Source organism: Falco cherrug, chromosome 5 (assembly GCF_023634085.1).
Source record: "Falco cherrug isolate bFalChe1 chromosome 5, bFalChe1.pri, whole genome shotgun sequence".
NCBI lineage: Eukaryota > Metazoa > Chordata > Aves > Falconiformes > Falconidae > Falco > Falco cherrug.
Window position 1 is genome coordinate 57,385,221 of NC_073701.1, and position 15,881 is coordinate 57,401,101.

General features: G+C 41.6%; 1 protein-coding gene across 9 annotated transcripts in view; it reads left to right on the plus strand.

The window, feature by feature from the left end:
- Positions 1 to 2,428: 2,428 nt before the first annotated feature.
- The window catches only part of CNOT2 (CCR4-NOT transcription complex subunit 2), a 91,520-nt gene continuing 78,067 nt past the window's right edge, over positions 2,429 to 15,881 (plus strand). For 3 of the 9 annotated variants that reach the window (XM_055710813.1, XM_055710812.1, XM_055710810.1), the window contains exon 1: positions 2,429 to 3,002. The gene's annotated coding sequence lies outside the window, so the exon portion shown is untranslated. Of the gene's footprint in view, positions 3,003 to 3,658; positions 3,956 to 15,881 lie in introns of those variants that run through there. The other 6 variants (XM_055710816.1, XM_055710815.1, XM_014283008.3 and 3 more) reach the window with 4 other exon arrangements.

A 15,881-nucleotide genomic window follows, 5' to 3' on the forward strand; every position in this document is an offset into this window, starting at 1 on the left:
ACCAGAAGCAATAGCCAGCTGGAAATCCAGATAGCTACTAGATGAATGTCATGACTGCTTCAGAACATGCACATTAAGGCCCTGGCTTTCAACATAATTAGGTAGAAGACTGAGCTGATTGACTTTAATAGCACCACATGAATTGTTGACTACATGGGCCTGTACATGGAGTCACCTGTAGGACAGGTTTTCTGTAACTGGTGCCATCATGTATTATAGTTCCTTTATAGTTCCTGCTGTCATAGACAAAAGTTTGCAGATTGACTCCTACAGACATTCTTACTTGGATTAAAAACTGATGTGTATCACCCTAGTCTGTGAAATAAGTTAAGAAAAAAAAAAAAAGACCATTGATTAAACAAGATTTAAAATGAAAAATGTGTATCTGTTTGTAGACAAAGACTGACACAAGGAGGTCAAACTGTACCATGTAAGGTTCAAAATGGATTAGGAGTGTCCACACATGATTAGCAGCCACTGCATTAAATGAACTCAGGACACCTCTTTAATTCAGCAGGTGCAATGATGCGTAACAGGCCTCACCGCTGTAGAAAAATGTATTGAGCCAAGACTAAAAGTAGCAAATGTATGAACACGTACATGACAATACATCCTCTTTAGTGGCTTCAAAGTTTATTTTAAATCATTAAAGAGCTAACAGCTTTCACTTTCTTTAAGAAAACAAAGAAGGAAGTCGAATACACACCTACTACAGCCACAGCAATGACGATGATCCTCAACTAAACACACAGTTTTAGGCAGAAAGGCAGGTTAGGATTTTTTTCATTAACTGAATTTAAATCACAATTTAACCATACTGTGATTGCTAGTTATGTTGTTTTACTAAGCTAACCATTCAAAGACAAGAAACCCCCTTTTTTTTTTTCCATTCCCTAGCTCTGTTGAATAACACAGACTTCTTGTACCGATGGTAACTCATTTGCATGTAAACTGTAATTCTGTAATGGACAGAGAGATCAGTCCACATAGATGCAATGACAATGTCAGGTTCTTATTTACTTGCCTCATACCATGGAATATCCTAAATCTTAAATTCCTCTTTTAGGAAATAGAAGAAAAATTAGCTTTTGAAAAAGAAACTCAGACCATTAAAGTCTAAAATGAAACACAATAAAGCAAAATGTTTATAAATGTATGTCAAAGAGTCAATCAAACTACAGAAAAGCTTATTTAACAACAGTAAAGATTAATAACATTCATTACTGTTTTCATCTAGAAATACTGCCTTTTTATCTGTCATGTGGTATAAAGAAATCTTTGGTTTTTCAGATTGAACAACAAAAGTACTCCAGGAAGTTCACACAAACAGGATGTCACTTATGGTGTTCCAACAACGTAACACCATAAACAAGTAAACAAACTATGGTATTTGTTTGTGGCAAATGCATGAGTATTTGAGTGACAAAGGAAAGTTTAAAGTATTAGAATGGAGTATTTTCCTGGGCAAAGTGTATAGACATTCATTTCATTGACTGGCACACACCCTCAGCACACAATTGTGCTGCACAAGAAAGTGGTGGCATTAAGAAACTGGTCTTTTAGTTTAGATGAAAGACTCTGTTCTTTGATCTTCAAAACATGTTCATGTTGATAGACATGTTACTGTAGTACTAACATTTCTATAACATATTCCTGTTGTGTAACCTACTGATTATTTTTTAAATTGTTTGGAGCTCTAAAATCAAACCCAACAAGAAAGCCTAAGCGTGAACTTACTGAAAGAAATGCCCTATTTCTGGCAAAGTATTATATACTCATCTTTTTTGTTTGAATTTTTAAACTTTACAATGATTTCATAAGAAAATTAAGGTAGAGGTGCTCTTGTTTTTCTTGATGAAGCAGAGAAGCCAGTTCACAAATAACAGTGGCCTTGGTCAGGTAAACACTTGCACACAGGCTTAGCTTTTGTACGATTGATAGTCTCATTGAATTCAAGGGGATTATTTGCATTATGTTTTGTGCACCAGCATGTGCTGTACTTGAGCCACTGTTGTAGCATACGCGTTTTCAGAGTTGAGAAATTAAAAAAAAAATAAAATAATTCAGTTCTGTCATCTTGGCAATGCTTTTCCATTTTAATAACAAAGGGGATAGCAGGGCCTGCCTGCCTACTGCTGCCTCACTGACAGAAAATACGAACTTTCACACAATGTACCCAAGCAGGATGGCAGCTCCTGACCTAGATCCTCCACAGGCTAACGCACAGATATGGCAAGGCCAGGCCATTCCTTCCGCGCTCTGTCACCCAGGCAAAGCTGACAGCTCGGGGCCACAGCGGATGGGGCACCCACCCCCTCTGGACGCTGGGGCGCTTCCCGGGGCAGTGAGTCCGCCTGGGGTAGGTCTCCACAGCCCGCCCGGTACCCCCGGGGGCTGATACCCCCGCAGGGTGAGAGGCGGCCCGGGAAGCCCTGCTGTGCCTGGCCCCTGCTCGTTCCCGCACCCCGCGCCTGGCTCGGCCTGGCCCGGCGCACCCAGCCTGCGCACCCGGGCCGCCCTCTCCCCTCACAAAATGGGGCCAGGCGCTGTCGCCCGCAGCGTCGGACCCGCGCGCCCCCGGTCAGCAGCGCCTCTGTCAGCGCCGACGCCGCCGGCCGCCCCAGGCCCACGGCGCGCGGCCAGGCCCCGCAGCCCCGCGGCCTACGAGCCCCGCCGCGGGCCCGGCCCCAAGCGCTGGGCCGCGTCTCCCGCGGGAGGCGGAGGAAGCGCAGCGGAGCGAGCCTCACAGCTCCTTCTTCTTCCTCCTCCCCGTCCCCCTCAGCCTCTCCGCGCTGCTCCCTGCGGGGCCGCTCCGCTCCGCGTCGCGCCAGACCAGGCCGTGCGGCGGCGCATGCCCCCGCCCCTCAGCGCTGGCTGCCGGGCCGAGCGGCGGCGGGGTCACGGCGGCGGCGGCCGGGTCAGAGGGTAAAGGTTGCTCCCCCAGCATCCTCCGTGCTGGATACTCAGCCATCTTGGATCCGCGGGACAAGAAAATTCATGCGGTGAGTCCGGCCCCGGCCGCCCCCTCCCCGGCCCCCGCCGCCGGCCTGGGCCCCGTCGCTGTCTCGGCCGCGGGCCGATGAGGGAGGGCCGGGCGGTGGCGCGGCCCGCGGCGGAGCCCTGCGGGTGCGGGGCCGTCCCGCCGGGTTTCCGTTTGCTTTTGTCTCCGAGGGGGAGCGGGGGGGACGCGCGGCGCCCGACCCGGGAGCGCAGCCGCAGGCCCGACCCGGCCCGGCGCCCCCCGCCCTCCTCCGCGGCCGCGGGCGGCGGCGGCCGCCGGGCGCCGCTCCGGGGCCGGCTGAGGCCGAGGCCGCGGCCCAGCGGTGCCTGGGCCCCGCATCCTCCGCGGCCGCCACTGGCAGCTCGGCCCGCGGCCCGCTCGGCCCGCCCGGGACGGCTCCTTCCCGCCGCCGCCTCGCCGCCTGCCCCAGCCCGGCCCCGGGCCTAGCGGTGGCTGCTTCCCCGGCCCCCCCTCCCGCCGAGCCTGTCTCCGCGCTGCGGCGGCCGTGCGCGGCCGCCTGGCCCCCGCCCGCCGCCTTCCCCCCGGGCCCGGCGCTGGGGCAGCGAAACCTGCCACCCGCGGCCGGGGCTGCCGCCGGCCCCGCTCCCGGGCGGCGCCGGGCTGCGCGCTTTGCCGGGGTGGCCTTGCGGCCTGCGCCGCCGGCCCCCGGGAAGGCCGGGGGTGCAGAGGGGGGGTTGGACGGGGCACTGCTGGCTGGCTGGCTTTAGAAAAATATTTTTTTCGCTTGCGTCTTTTCGCTCTCCTCCTGGCGGCGGTTAAGGTGGTGTATAAATCGGTTCTGGTTTTCCCTCGGACGTGTTTGTAAAACAAACTTGAAACGGGCCGAGCCGCTTTCCCGAGCGCTGCCCCCGAGGAAGGAGCCGGCCTTCCCCTGCCCGCCGCGGCGGCCGTTTGAAGCTTCGGCGTGAACCTGGCCCCGGGGGGAGCGCGCAGGTACGGGCAGGGATGACAGTTCGGGGATGAGAGGGGGACACTGGAGCAGCGGGGAAGGGTGCAGGAGGCAGTGTTTACACTGTAGTTAGTGTACGCGTGATCCTGGCGGAAACGAGGATTTGCTTACAGGTATTCTAGATTTAGCATTTCTCTTTTGGGTTGGGTTTTTTTGTGAAGTTACTTTGTTTTGGAGGTTTTGTAATATGAGAAAATGGAAACATGCTTGTGTTAGATGTGGATCAGCAGCTTCTGGTGCTGATCCACATCTAACACAAGCATGTTTTCATTTCTGCTGTAAGTCTGTTTTATCGGGGGAAAAACTTGTTTCCAACTTTGTGCTGTTTTATCCCCAGGGGAAGACAAGAACTTTTTGTGTCTCTTTCTTGTATATATGTGTGTGTGTGACTTGTGTGTGAAGGAGACATTCCTGTGTGCTTGCACGGCAGTAACATCTGGCGCTGGTGACTGGCTGCTAGTCTTAACGCTTCAGCTGGGGGAAGGGAGTTTGAGATGATCAAACCTGCTGTCACATCAGTTAAGTGGAAACCTTTGTGTTTCTGGAAACTTGGATGTGTTTCAGACTGTTAAGACTTGTATAGACCTGCAAGAGTGAAATAATTGTTTAAGTTTATATTGCAAAGGCATCTTTCTTTGGACCTGGAAGAATTGCTCTGAGTGTGTCAATGTACTTTGAGTTCTCTTATTGTGGCATGTTAATAGAACACAACTTACTGGATCCAGTGTTGTGATCTTGAAGACAATGTATGTGTCCAGTGCCTTTTTTTGGGGTGGGTTTTTTTTGTTTGTTTCCCCCAAATTTCACTGTTGTTTATGTTGAGAATTCAGCTGGCATGCTAAACTGCAAGGTGTCGAATGCTTCTGATTTTAGGAAGGGTTTTGAATACTTGCTATCATGAGCTGACTGACTTGACTTGCAAGTGTGTTTCTGTTTCACTTTCAGGAAGCTGTTGATAAAGCTAAGAGTGTAGTAGTAGATAAACCTTGTCTACAAGTCTCTTCTAGAAACTTTCATATTGGTGTCAAAATAGTCACTGCTATTGTAAACATTTGTGTGTCAGTTCTACCAACAAATGAAATCAAGAGCCCTTGGCTAAGAAATGAAAATAATAAAAATATCATGGAATGTATAAATTTGATTAGAATTCTCTTTAAGGTAATCTAACTTTAGAAAATTGGTATTCAGTGGGAAAAAGGGCAGTTAGCATGTCCTGAAGTTTCATGCTAAAAACTGGTCCCATAAGTGGCTGTTTGCACCTGAAGATCTTGGTCTGTCTGTACCTCAGTCCTTTTGCATGAAAGTTGTTTGGGCCTGCAGTGGAACAGTAGCTCTCAGGAAGTATTTCTGCTGTACTATCTATGCTTCCAAATGCATTTCTGTCTAGATAAGAGGTTAAGACTGAAATCAGAAACATTATTGCACTTTCAGCCTCTGCTGTGGCTTTAAAAAAAAATTATTTTTGTGTTGGTGTAATGGTCTGTCTGTTGTGTAGTAATTGCAAAGCTGTAACCTCATTATAGATTTAAAGCAGTCCTGTATTATTATAACTTTGTTTATTCAAAAATATCTTACGCTTCCTTGCTATTGACTCCAGAAGTTAATAGAACTTAAAGATACACTGCAGTTGGATTCAAATAGGGGTTTCTTGCACCTGGCTTTCTGACTTGATCTGGAAACTTGAGAAACAAATTGTTTGTTTTGTTATGAGGTAGTATAGAAAGTGCACCTAAGGTTCCAAGTACAGAATTTTGTTCTAAAGTAAGTAAATTCTTGGATTTAATGTTTTTTGTTGTGTCTTTCCTTAAAGCTATAATGTGCATGAATACAGATTTTTTTAAAGGCATTTTAAAAATGGTGTTCTTAAAAATAATCATGAATTCTTGGCAAAATACTTGCTGTATTTGTGTGTGTTTCTAAATGTTAGCTTAGATAGAAAACTGTGCCAGATTATATGAAAGTACAGTGCCATAGTAAGTAAAAATATTTTTTTTGACACATTAAAATGATTGCTCAAAAATGATACAATCTTATTTTTTAAAAATTATTGATACAGTGTATACATGAATTACAGTGCTTGTTGTCAAGAGCCAAGAAGTTCAAGTTAACCTAACTTTGCTGCATCTGGACTTTTGAGGTATAAGTAAATAAAAATTGTATATGAACATTCTTCTACAAAACAGGTATCTGTGAATATTTTTACTTGAACGTTGTCCTGATGTCTCAGATGCACTGTATTGAGCAATTAAAAACAACCTGTTTAAGTTGTTTCCTGCAAAGACCTGGCCTTTCTTTTCTCTTATTTTTTTTTTTTTTCTCAAAGCACGTATGTTTTGTGTTTATGCGTGTGTTGCATTGGTCTCCTGACCCAGGTTCCTGTAAGAACTATGGACAACTGAAAGTTTGTGGGTAGTCTCATTGACTTAAAAGCACCTACTTGCATGTTGGTGGTTAACTTTGCCTGAGAGTTTTTGGGATGGATGCTGTATGTTGACAGCTAACTATGCTTTATTGAGCATTATACCAGTGTAGGAAGAATTGTGTCAAATGAAATTATTGCACAGTAAGATGTTTAAAATTGTATGCAATTATTTTGTTTTTAGAGAAGGTGTGTGTTTGTACACCAAACGTGGTTTATGCTAGTCAGAAAGAGATTTCTACATAGGAATTTAAATCTTTTTGTGTTTGTATCAGCAAAAATAGTAATAAAAAAACCTCCTAAAATGTCCAGATGGCTTTGAATTTATTTTTTTATCTTTCATTTATAATACTCTGCTGAAAATGGAGTATTTATATTGTGGTAGTGTGTACTACTGGCTCAGCTTTTGGTCTGGTTGTGTAATAGGCCCCAAATCAAAGGTGTAAATGATCCTTGCTGAAAGAGGTTTCCGAGCCCCCCTCCAGTTTGTTTTGAGATCACATTGGTTATCAGTAGTGTTACAGAAAAGCCTGCATTATTTTTTCCCCTTGACTTGCTTGCTTTGCCATCTGACCACTCTCTGCATGCTAATATGCTTAATTTCACAACTCTACATTTCCTAGGAGGATTCCTTTCAGATTATGCTGGTAGGTTACAACTCGATTGTAATTGAGACTTTTTTTCAGACATACTCTTCTCTTGTTGAATTGCAGTGCAAGAGTTGTTGATCAGAAATTCATTAGTAAGTAAACTGTTGTTTCCTCCTGTTTTCCTTTTGATTTGGGATAATTTTTTGGGGGTATTTTTAAGTATCATCTTGTACGCCAAGTTGCTCAGGATCCTTTTTGGCTGCAGTGAGTAGTCTAATGAACTTCTGAAGCATTTTCAAAGCTCTGCCTTCAGATTTTTTTATGCATTTGAGGTCCATGATGGTTGAATATAGTTGGCTGAGGTCAAGTTATTTGTAAAAAGGTATATTTTATTTAAAATGAAAACTAATATGAAATGCTGATGGATTTGTGGGAAGTAAAATGGAAACTCCTACTTTGTATTACTCTTGCTGAGCAGACAGTAATCCAATGGGTTAAGCGTGAGTATAAGACTTGGAGCATGCTTTCTGTCTTTCTGAGTTACCTACTTAAGTGATGGGTGACTCTGGGTAAGTCATTTAACCAATTTATAGCCAAGTTCTAGTCTGTAATAAGAGAATCATGTTTTCCTGTGTTTTACTTGCATGGTTTGAGGCTTCTGGAACTTGATACCAGTAGCAGTTAACATGCATAGTTAGAGATGGCAGTGTTAAAACCACCAAAATGGTCCTATACCAAAATCGGGAGGTAGGAAGTTGTATTGTTTGTCCTTCCATGTTTTAGAATTCTATGTCCACAACAATTTCATTGCAATTTAAATGTGTACATTTGAAAACAATAGCAAGGAGTTTCCAGGCGCCAAAAAGAAGCAGTATGACTAACTACATTGAAATAACTGCTAGCTATTTTAAATTATAAACTGTTAATGTTTAGATTTGTAGGCAACTTCTTGGCAAATGAGTTTTTCTAAGGCTGCCTTCGTAACACAGACAATGATAATATATTATTTTTCTTGCCTAAGGACTGTAGGAAGATGGCTGTCCTAGTGCAAAATAAGTAACTAATCCTTGAGTCAGTGAACTGTGTACTAGTCATACAGTCTGTATGACTGTGAGTTTTTTCTTCAAGCTTCACTGGAATACTATTTTTCCCCTTCCAGCCTAATAATAAAACCTTGCATTGTCTGAGGTAGACTGACTATTCTTTGTAACTATTTTTAATGCGTTTTTTGTTCTAATTGTGAAAACTTGTTCTTGCAAAGGAAGTGTTGGTGGAGAATTATGATGGAAAAAAGGTCTGCCAACCTTCCTTCTGTTTCTCTACTGTGTAGGGGACTTCTTAGGTATATGCTTGAAATCTTTCATCATTCAGTAGTAACAATTAGTAAGAAAGTACTTGTTGCATATAAATATAATTTTTTAAAAAAAGTATAAAGCAGGAAAATAGCTGTGAAGTAGACTAAGTAGGTTAAAAAATGCATACAAGATAGTTTCTCTTCTTGAGAGTTTATACCATGCTTTGTGGTGTGGAGAAGTAGAAATCTGCAAGATTTTCAGAAATAAATCAGAGCTGTAGGCATTGTCAACTTTCGAAGGACTGAAGAGGTGATGAGTAATTCTGAATGTTGAAAGTACCTTGCAATATTGTATCCACCTGTAAAACTGTTTGCAGTAAAAAACCCCTTTCTATATGAGATATTTGATTAATTTGTTGCAATGTTGGTACTGTTATTGATACATAGTTGTGTGGTGTGCCTTTTTCAACATGTCAAAAGTATCATCATAAATTAGAAGGGTACCTTATGTTGAAATCTGAAGTTGTTGGCTTTTTTACTGGATCCAGATGCACATTTCTAGTAAGTTGATTCTTCAAGATCAAATTAAGATCAGCATTATATGTGAAAGTAAGTCAGTATCTCTCTTTATTTCATGGCAGAAGTTGGAAGTAAATTCAGGTTCCTATGCTGTTGTGATATGGAGTTAATTTATGGTTGTGTTTTAGGAAACTTTTTGGCATTTCAGGACAATATGTTTTGAGGCAAAATGTATTATTTGTTTTGTCCCTAATTTGTGGAATTTCAGTTATATTGGAACATGTATGCTATGGGATATCTATGATGACACAGGAAATACTCCGAATTTTGTGGAAGGGTAACAGAGATTTCCAGAAATTGGTGCTCTTGTGAGCTTCCCTTATCTCAGGTAGGTGTGTATTGTGACTACCAGCAGTATACAGTTGATGGCAAGTAGTATTTCCATAACAATTAAGCATTTGCAAACTGTTGATATTAGCTGTGATCTTAATCTTTTACTTGTCTCCAAAGGATGCATACCTTTAGTTTAAATGACCTTTTTTGAAGCATCTGGCAGTTCCTTTTGGGTCCTCACTGTAGATTCAATTTCAGGCCTCCCTTTCTTAAATACACTACTAGACTGAATTCATTTTTATAGCAACACTTTTACAAGTCTTGAAAACTGGGATGACCAACTGTAGGTCTGATTGGCAATCAGGAATGACTCGCTGAGAGCAGGCGTCTTTAACTGCCCCTTCAGTGCAGCATGTGTGTATTCTAGTGTACAACTGCTGGACTTTCCTATACCAGTGAATACCTGTGTTTGCGGAGTCCAGCGTTTAAAACAAAAATACTTAGAAGTGTATTTTAAAGCTTGGTAGACTAAGTGTAGTCCACAGGCCATGGTGTTAATGTACTTAGCAAGGAGCCTGAAGAGGAATAACATAGGCTGCAAATTAATAAGCTGCAGTAGTAAAATCTGCTGATAGTAGAACACACTTAATGGCCTGTATTATGTCTCTACCTGCAAGAAACAGGGGAAGCAACATTGATTAATCATTGTTTTGAAGAGCAGTGTGATGCATGATGATGCAGTTAACTGTAATTTTTTTAAAAAATGGTACAAATTAGAGGAACGGTGAAAATCGGATAGTGAGGGAAGAGTGGAGTTTAATCTAGGCAAATGCATGCTGGTTTCATTCTACAGTATCTAGTACTGCTTTAAAAAAAAAAGCAAATACCTAGGAAGCTTTGATACAGTTTTTCTCAGGGAAGTGATTTATGAGATTGTTTGGTTTCTCTATCCCTTCCCCCAGTGAGTGTATATATGTCTATGTATATATAAAGATTTAAAATGTCGTGTGTATAGGTAACCCAACTTCTGAGTTAACTCAGAAGTTAAGCATTTAATTTATACTTATATTTATATATGGAAACTTTAATCAGGAAGAGAATTTAAGCCTCAAATTATGGTCCTACAAACCTTATAGAATTGTGTCTAGGTAAAGGAAGGATGTCCAAATTCGTACACCCTCTTGGAAAAGATATAGTCAGACCTGATCTAGTATGTATTCTTTAGGATGATGGCTGGTCAAGCAGTTTGTGGCCACATGCAGACTTCCAGAGTGTGCGCACCACTACTCTTTTCCCTGGCTCAGGGAGGAGAGAGAGAGCGGGAGTCATGAAGAGGTGTGGAAAAGAAGGAAGTTGAGGGTTATCATGGTGTGGTAGAAGTATTAAGAAACAAAAAAACAGATCTGTAAGAAACTGGGTTTTATTAGTTCTGCTCATAGAATATGTCTGTATTTATGATTAGGAGTGTGTCTGTGTGTGTGTTTTCTTAATGAATGCAAATTAATTTTCTTAGTCTCAGTTGGTTCAGTATTTTCTGTGATTGGCAGAGGAGAATGCTAATCTGAATCGAATCTAATATTCTGCTCCAACTGAGCAATTGTTCTTTGTGCACATTGATGTAACTGTCCATGGCTCTGCAACAGCTTCCAGTGGAGTACTTATTTTTAGAAGCACATTACAAAATTAAGTGCATAGTCTTATGTAACACTTCTTGTATTGTTAGCACCTAGAGGCTTCCACCCCACTAGTATGAAGTGGAACATATCCTACATAATGTTTGATTGTATGTATTTACATCTGAAATATTTTCCCATCATTGTCTATGGCTAAACAGTAACTTTGCTTGTGTTTTAGGAATATCAGATATCTTGTTTGCACAGTTGGGTATGTTACTCCTCTGCATTTGCAGAGTTTTACAGTATTATTTTGGCGTATCTGAGCAAAACAACAGTTTGAAAGTACTGTAGAGTACAGCAGATATTTTTTTATCTAATTTGAAGAAGCCTGGTGGATTCCTGCTCACAGTTACTTGCACTTGCTCAGAGACTTATCAAATAATTTGGCTCTGCACGGTAACTGTGAGAGTTCTGAAGGTCTGTGGATGTTGCAGGTGTGAAAAGGAGATGTTAATCGTGTTAGTACACCGTTGAGGGCAAACTTTAAATATGCTTGAAGGCAAAGCTAATTTATTTGTTTTCAGTATTTTAAGTGACGTGATCAAATTATACTATTCTCTTACCTGTTATACACCTCTTGCTGTAGTCTTAGCAATGTTTTGATCTCTTCAATGTGACTTTGTGCTTTTCGAATTCAGGCTGCAAATAACATGTTACATTAATAGAATTATTATTAGTATTATTAATATTAGTAATAGAAGTATTATTAATAGAATCGTGTCTTGCTGATAGGATGACATCTGTACAGAACAAACTTGTCATGTAAATAATTTAATAGGCAGAAATTGGATTTACCGAGAACTATAGCTTTATTACAGAGTAACTTAATTCTCATTTTTTCACTGCTTCTTGAAGTAGGTGCTATATTTTTGTTGGAAGCACAGCTGAAATTTCAGAGTAGAGGACTAAAAGTTGAGAGCCTCAAAATCTGAGGCCAAACCAGAGACATCCATTGTTTGTTCTGTTACAAATTTTCTATGCTGTTTCTCTAGCATTGTTTTCTGACAACCCAAGTGCTTTGCTTTACAAGGTCCTTCTCTTTCTCTGAGGAATCTTGTAGTTAGTGAAGAGTGAATTCAAAGGCATCTGAGGTTTGAAGAAATAGATATTTGTAAAACTAAACAAACAGGTAATCTCTTCACTAGGTCACAGCTTTAGGAATAAATGAGACTTTGTAGATGCTTTTAATGATTGTTTTATCTGAACAATTCAGACTATTCAATTTCCTAGCAGTGTCTAGGTCAGGTATCCAGAACTTTCTGGGTAGCCAGTGGAAGTTCTGTCAGCTCTCAGACCTTCTTGTCAACCATGAAAGTCATCCTGAGAGACTGAAAAATTTGTGAAGCTTGTTTTTTATGATACTTAGAAGGCCTTCCTTCAGTATGAGGGTTTACCCTTGGCAAAGCATGAGTTACCTTTGTCCTTCCTGAGGCAAGCAGCATATATAGGTAGGTAGGTATGTACCATTTCTACACGGGTAGGTTTTGTTTCTAGGTTGAACTTGGGTTGTTCAGTGGGAGAGTGGGTAGGTGACTGCCTGCTGTCAAGCCTGCCATCCTGTGCCTTCTCCCTTCGGTTTTGGATCTTAAGAAACCCTCTTGATCCAGCTTATGTACTGGGGGGGGGGAAAACCAGCAAGCACTGCACCACCCTTCTTGAAGACCTCTGGGTACCATCCCCTTATTCTGGTGACAGGGAGACAATCCCTCCTGTTCTTGGGGAGCTGCTGGGTATGCTTGTGAGGGGAAGGAGCAGGATGTCCAACACAAAATTTTTGTTACTCAGCTTTGCCTTGTGAATAGCAGTGTTTTGTGTTTTTTCTCAGTTCTGGGCCCTCCAAAGAGCCCTGGGACACAGCTGGAGCACTGGGGGTCTGAGGAAAGATAGGAAAGAACATGCCAAGCGCAGTGTTCTTTGCATAGAAAGGCCAGGACTGTGCCCTAGCCACGGTGGAGCAGGCACACACTTTCCATAGGTGGGGCAAGGAGCTGGAGGGTGAGGATGGGGGAAGCATCCCAGAGAGGAGGAGCCTGTGCAGGCCAAGCCATGTTCTGTGCCTGGTGTGTCAGCCTGGGCCTGGCCTACCAGTTAATACTGCATTTGTAGAGGAGAAGTGCCATGTCTTTGTAGTAAATATGTTCCTCTGTTCTGTTTGGTATTGTTTCCTCTTTTTTTTCTGGAGTAGTAATCCAGGAAGCCAAATACAAGAATAACACCTTGGTTGTGTATTTCAGCATTTATATGCCCAGTCTTTTTTTTAAGAGCGTATCCCAGAGTTTCCTCACCATGGCTGTCTTTTGTTTGTCTGTCCACTAGTAAGAGAAGACTGCTAATGTCAAGGAGGCCCTGGTGGTTGTTGGCATTTTATCACTGAGTCTTGGCCTGGTTTTAGCCAGGGCTGTGTCAGGAAACTTGGTATTACGAGGTTCATGGGAGGTTGTTAGGAGAGGGGCGTTTTTGGAAAATCATTTCCTATTTATCTTTGTGTAAAGAATCACTACCTGCTTTTTACTTTAAATGCTTAATTGTCCTGTTAATATAACTTAATTTTGCGAACTTAGTGTGTTTAACCTGCACTCTTATAACTTGCTATTTATGAAAAGTTTTAGGTATTTAGGTATTTGTGGAAGATGGTGTAACCCCCCCTTTCCTCTTTAATTATGTGAAACTTTGAAATTTTATGTCAGGTTTATTCAATGTCTGTCTTTTTGACTTGCAACTTATGGAATGAAGGGATAGTCTTTTCATTGACTCATACAGGGTCGGAATGAGCTCACATCCCTCTAATGTTGCCCTTGCCATGGCATGCTATAAAAATGTCTGGGTATGTTTTGATCCTTTGAGGTATGGATGTTCTGGTTTTGAACATGTTTTCTGTGAAAACTCTTAGTCACTAATAATTGTAGTGACACTTTAAAATATCTGTTACTGTTTTTACTGGAAAGGAAGAAAGCATCTAAAACCGCAAGAGAATGACAGATTTCACTTAAGACGGTAAGCGTCTGCAATTGTCATGCATGAAGAGCATTTAAAATAATCCAGTTGTCAGTGTCAAACTCTAATACTGAAACAGAGGAGGAAAAAAAAAGTGAAAATGGTCTTGCCCTCATGCTTTGTAGTGTCAGACCCAGAAGACTTACCAAGTTTTGCCTTAGTTGAAAGAAAATTCCCTTTGGTGGTGTGTTTCTTCTCTCTTGAGTGCAGCTACCACGGTTCTGCCCACATTATCCTTTTTTCTTTTGATTTTCTATTTTTTTTCCTCTCTCCTCTGAAGAACCACTCAGTATTTTTCTCTTGGAGGTAACAGTCCAGCAGTGTCAGGATAAGAGTGCTTCTTGGAATAAGATGAACAGCTGCTGATAGAGTAGGTTTGGATTGGGTTCCACAGCAAGGTTGTGTCATTCACTGGAAACCTTACCAGGTCCTGCTCCTGTCAGCAGTCTGACCTCTGTGAATGCTGTCAAACTGGCAAAATAAAATCGGCAAAAAAATCAGAATTACGAATGGCTAGAGTACTAATGGAAAAATGTCTCTTGAGTAAGAGCGAGACTTCTAGTGATACCTTGTAATTACACATCTGTTATGAGGAGGTGATCTAAATTCAGGGTTGATATATGAAGTGAGAGTGATAAAAATCTATGCAGCACTGCTGTGGTAGTCATATTCCTCACATATTCATTTTGTAATAATTTCCTTACATTTTCTTGTAATATCAAATATGCTTTGAAATTTTGACTATTAAAAGTTCAATTTTTTTTCCCCACTTAGTAGCCTAACTCAGAGTTTCTCTGTGTAAAACTAGGGAGGAGCAGCTAGGTTCCATCAAGTGATGAAGGCATTCCCAGTGTTAGTATAGGCACATAATGCTGTGAAATTAATTTTTATCTGAAAATGTGGCTTTAGATAAATACAGAATGCTTTAGCTAGCCTTATTTTATCTCCTGTGCTCCCAGAATGTCTCCTTTTTCTGCTTCTATGCATTCTTACGGCTTGGGGTTTTTTTATCCCTGTACTTTTCTTACTTTTTTTTTTCCCCATCTATTCTTTCCACTGTTTCTTTGCTTCCCCATCAATTTAAGATTGAAAAGCGAAGTTTTGGATTAATCAGCAGGAATAGCAGTCAGGTAGTCTTTCTATTGCTATGTCATTAGCTTGTCTCATTTTCAGTTCATAAACTGAGAGGGATGTAGGTCACCGTTTATATGAGCATTTGAAGTTTCGTTACAAACAAACCCCTCCCTCAGTCACTACATAACCCCCTGCTTCAATAACTGTTAAAAATGCAAACTCAAGGAAATCAGAATTTAAGAAATGCTTGAATGAAGGTTTTCCTTCCTGTCTTAAGTCAGGTTTCATCTGCATATCACTGTTACATAGGTTTTTGATCAAATGGTGTTTTTCCCAGGGGACTCTGGTCTCATTTGTTAGACAGGATGCATGGTGTTTGCTCACTGAGGTTTTTCTTTTTTAATCCATTGTTCAGATCATGCTATGCAAAATTCTAAGTAAATTCCGCATTAATGTTGTCTCCCCAATTTCTTCATTACAATGTCATGGAAGTGCTGTATAATACAGTTTTCAAGAAATTATGTATTTATATTGCCTCACTGAGGTGACAGCCATGCATTACAAATAGAGAAATTGAGGCATTGCCTTAATATTTCATAACAGAAATATCTTTCATTTAATTTGCAGCTGTGAATGGTTAATGCTTCTGCATAGACTCTTGAAATATTTCAAGCAGAAGGCACTTGTGAAAATCTGTGTGGCTCCCCCATCATTAAAAAAAAAAAAAAAAAGGACAAACCGTGAGACAGGCATAAAGTTAGTTTTGTGACATTTAAACATTAGCTAGACATACTGCTTTCTTTCTATAGTCTCTGCATCATTAATTAGAAGAGGATAGAGGTAGATCTTGACAGTGGTCCCTGTTCCATTGACTGCACACCAAGAGAATGAGGAAATCCAGAAATGGTGGATCCTGGTCTGAAGCTCTGTGTGCTGTAGTGGGACCCTTTGGGACTGTCCGCTTTCCCATCAGCATCTTACATGTCTGTCTCTTTCTCTCTGCAGTTTCTC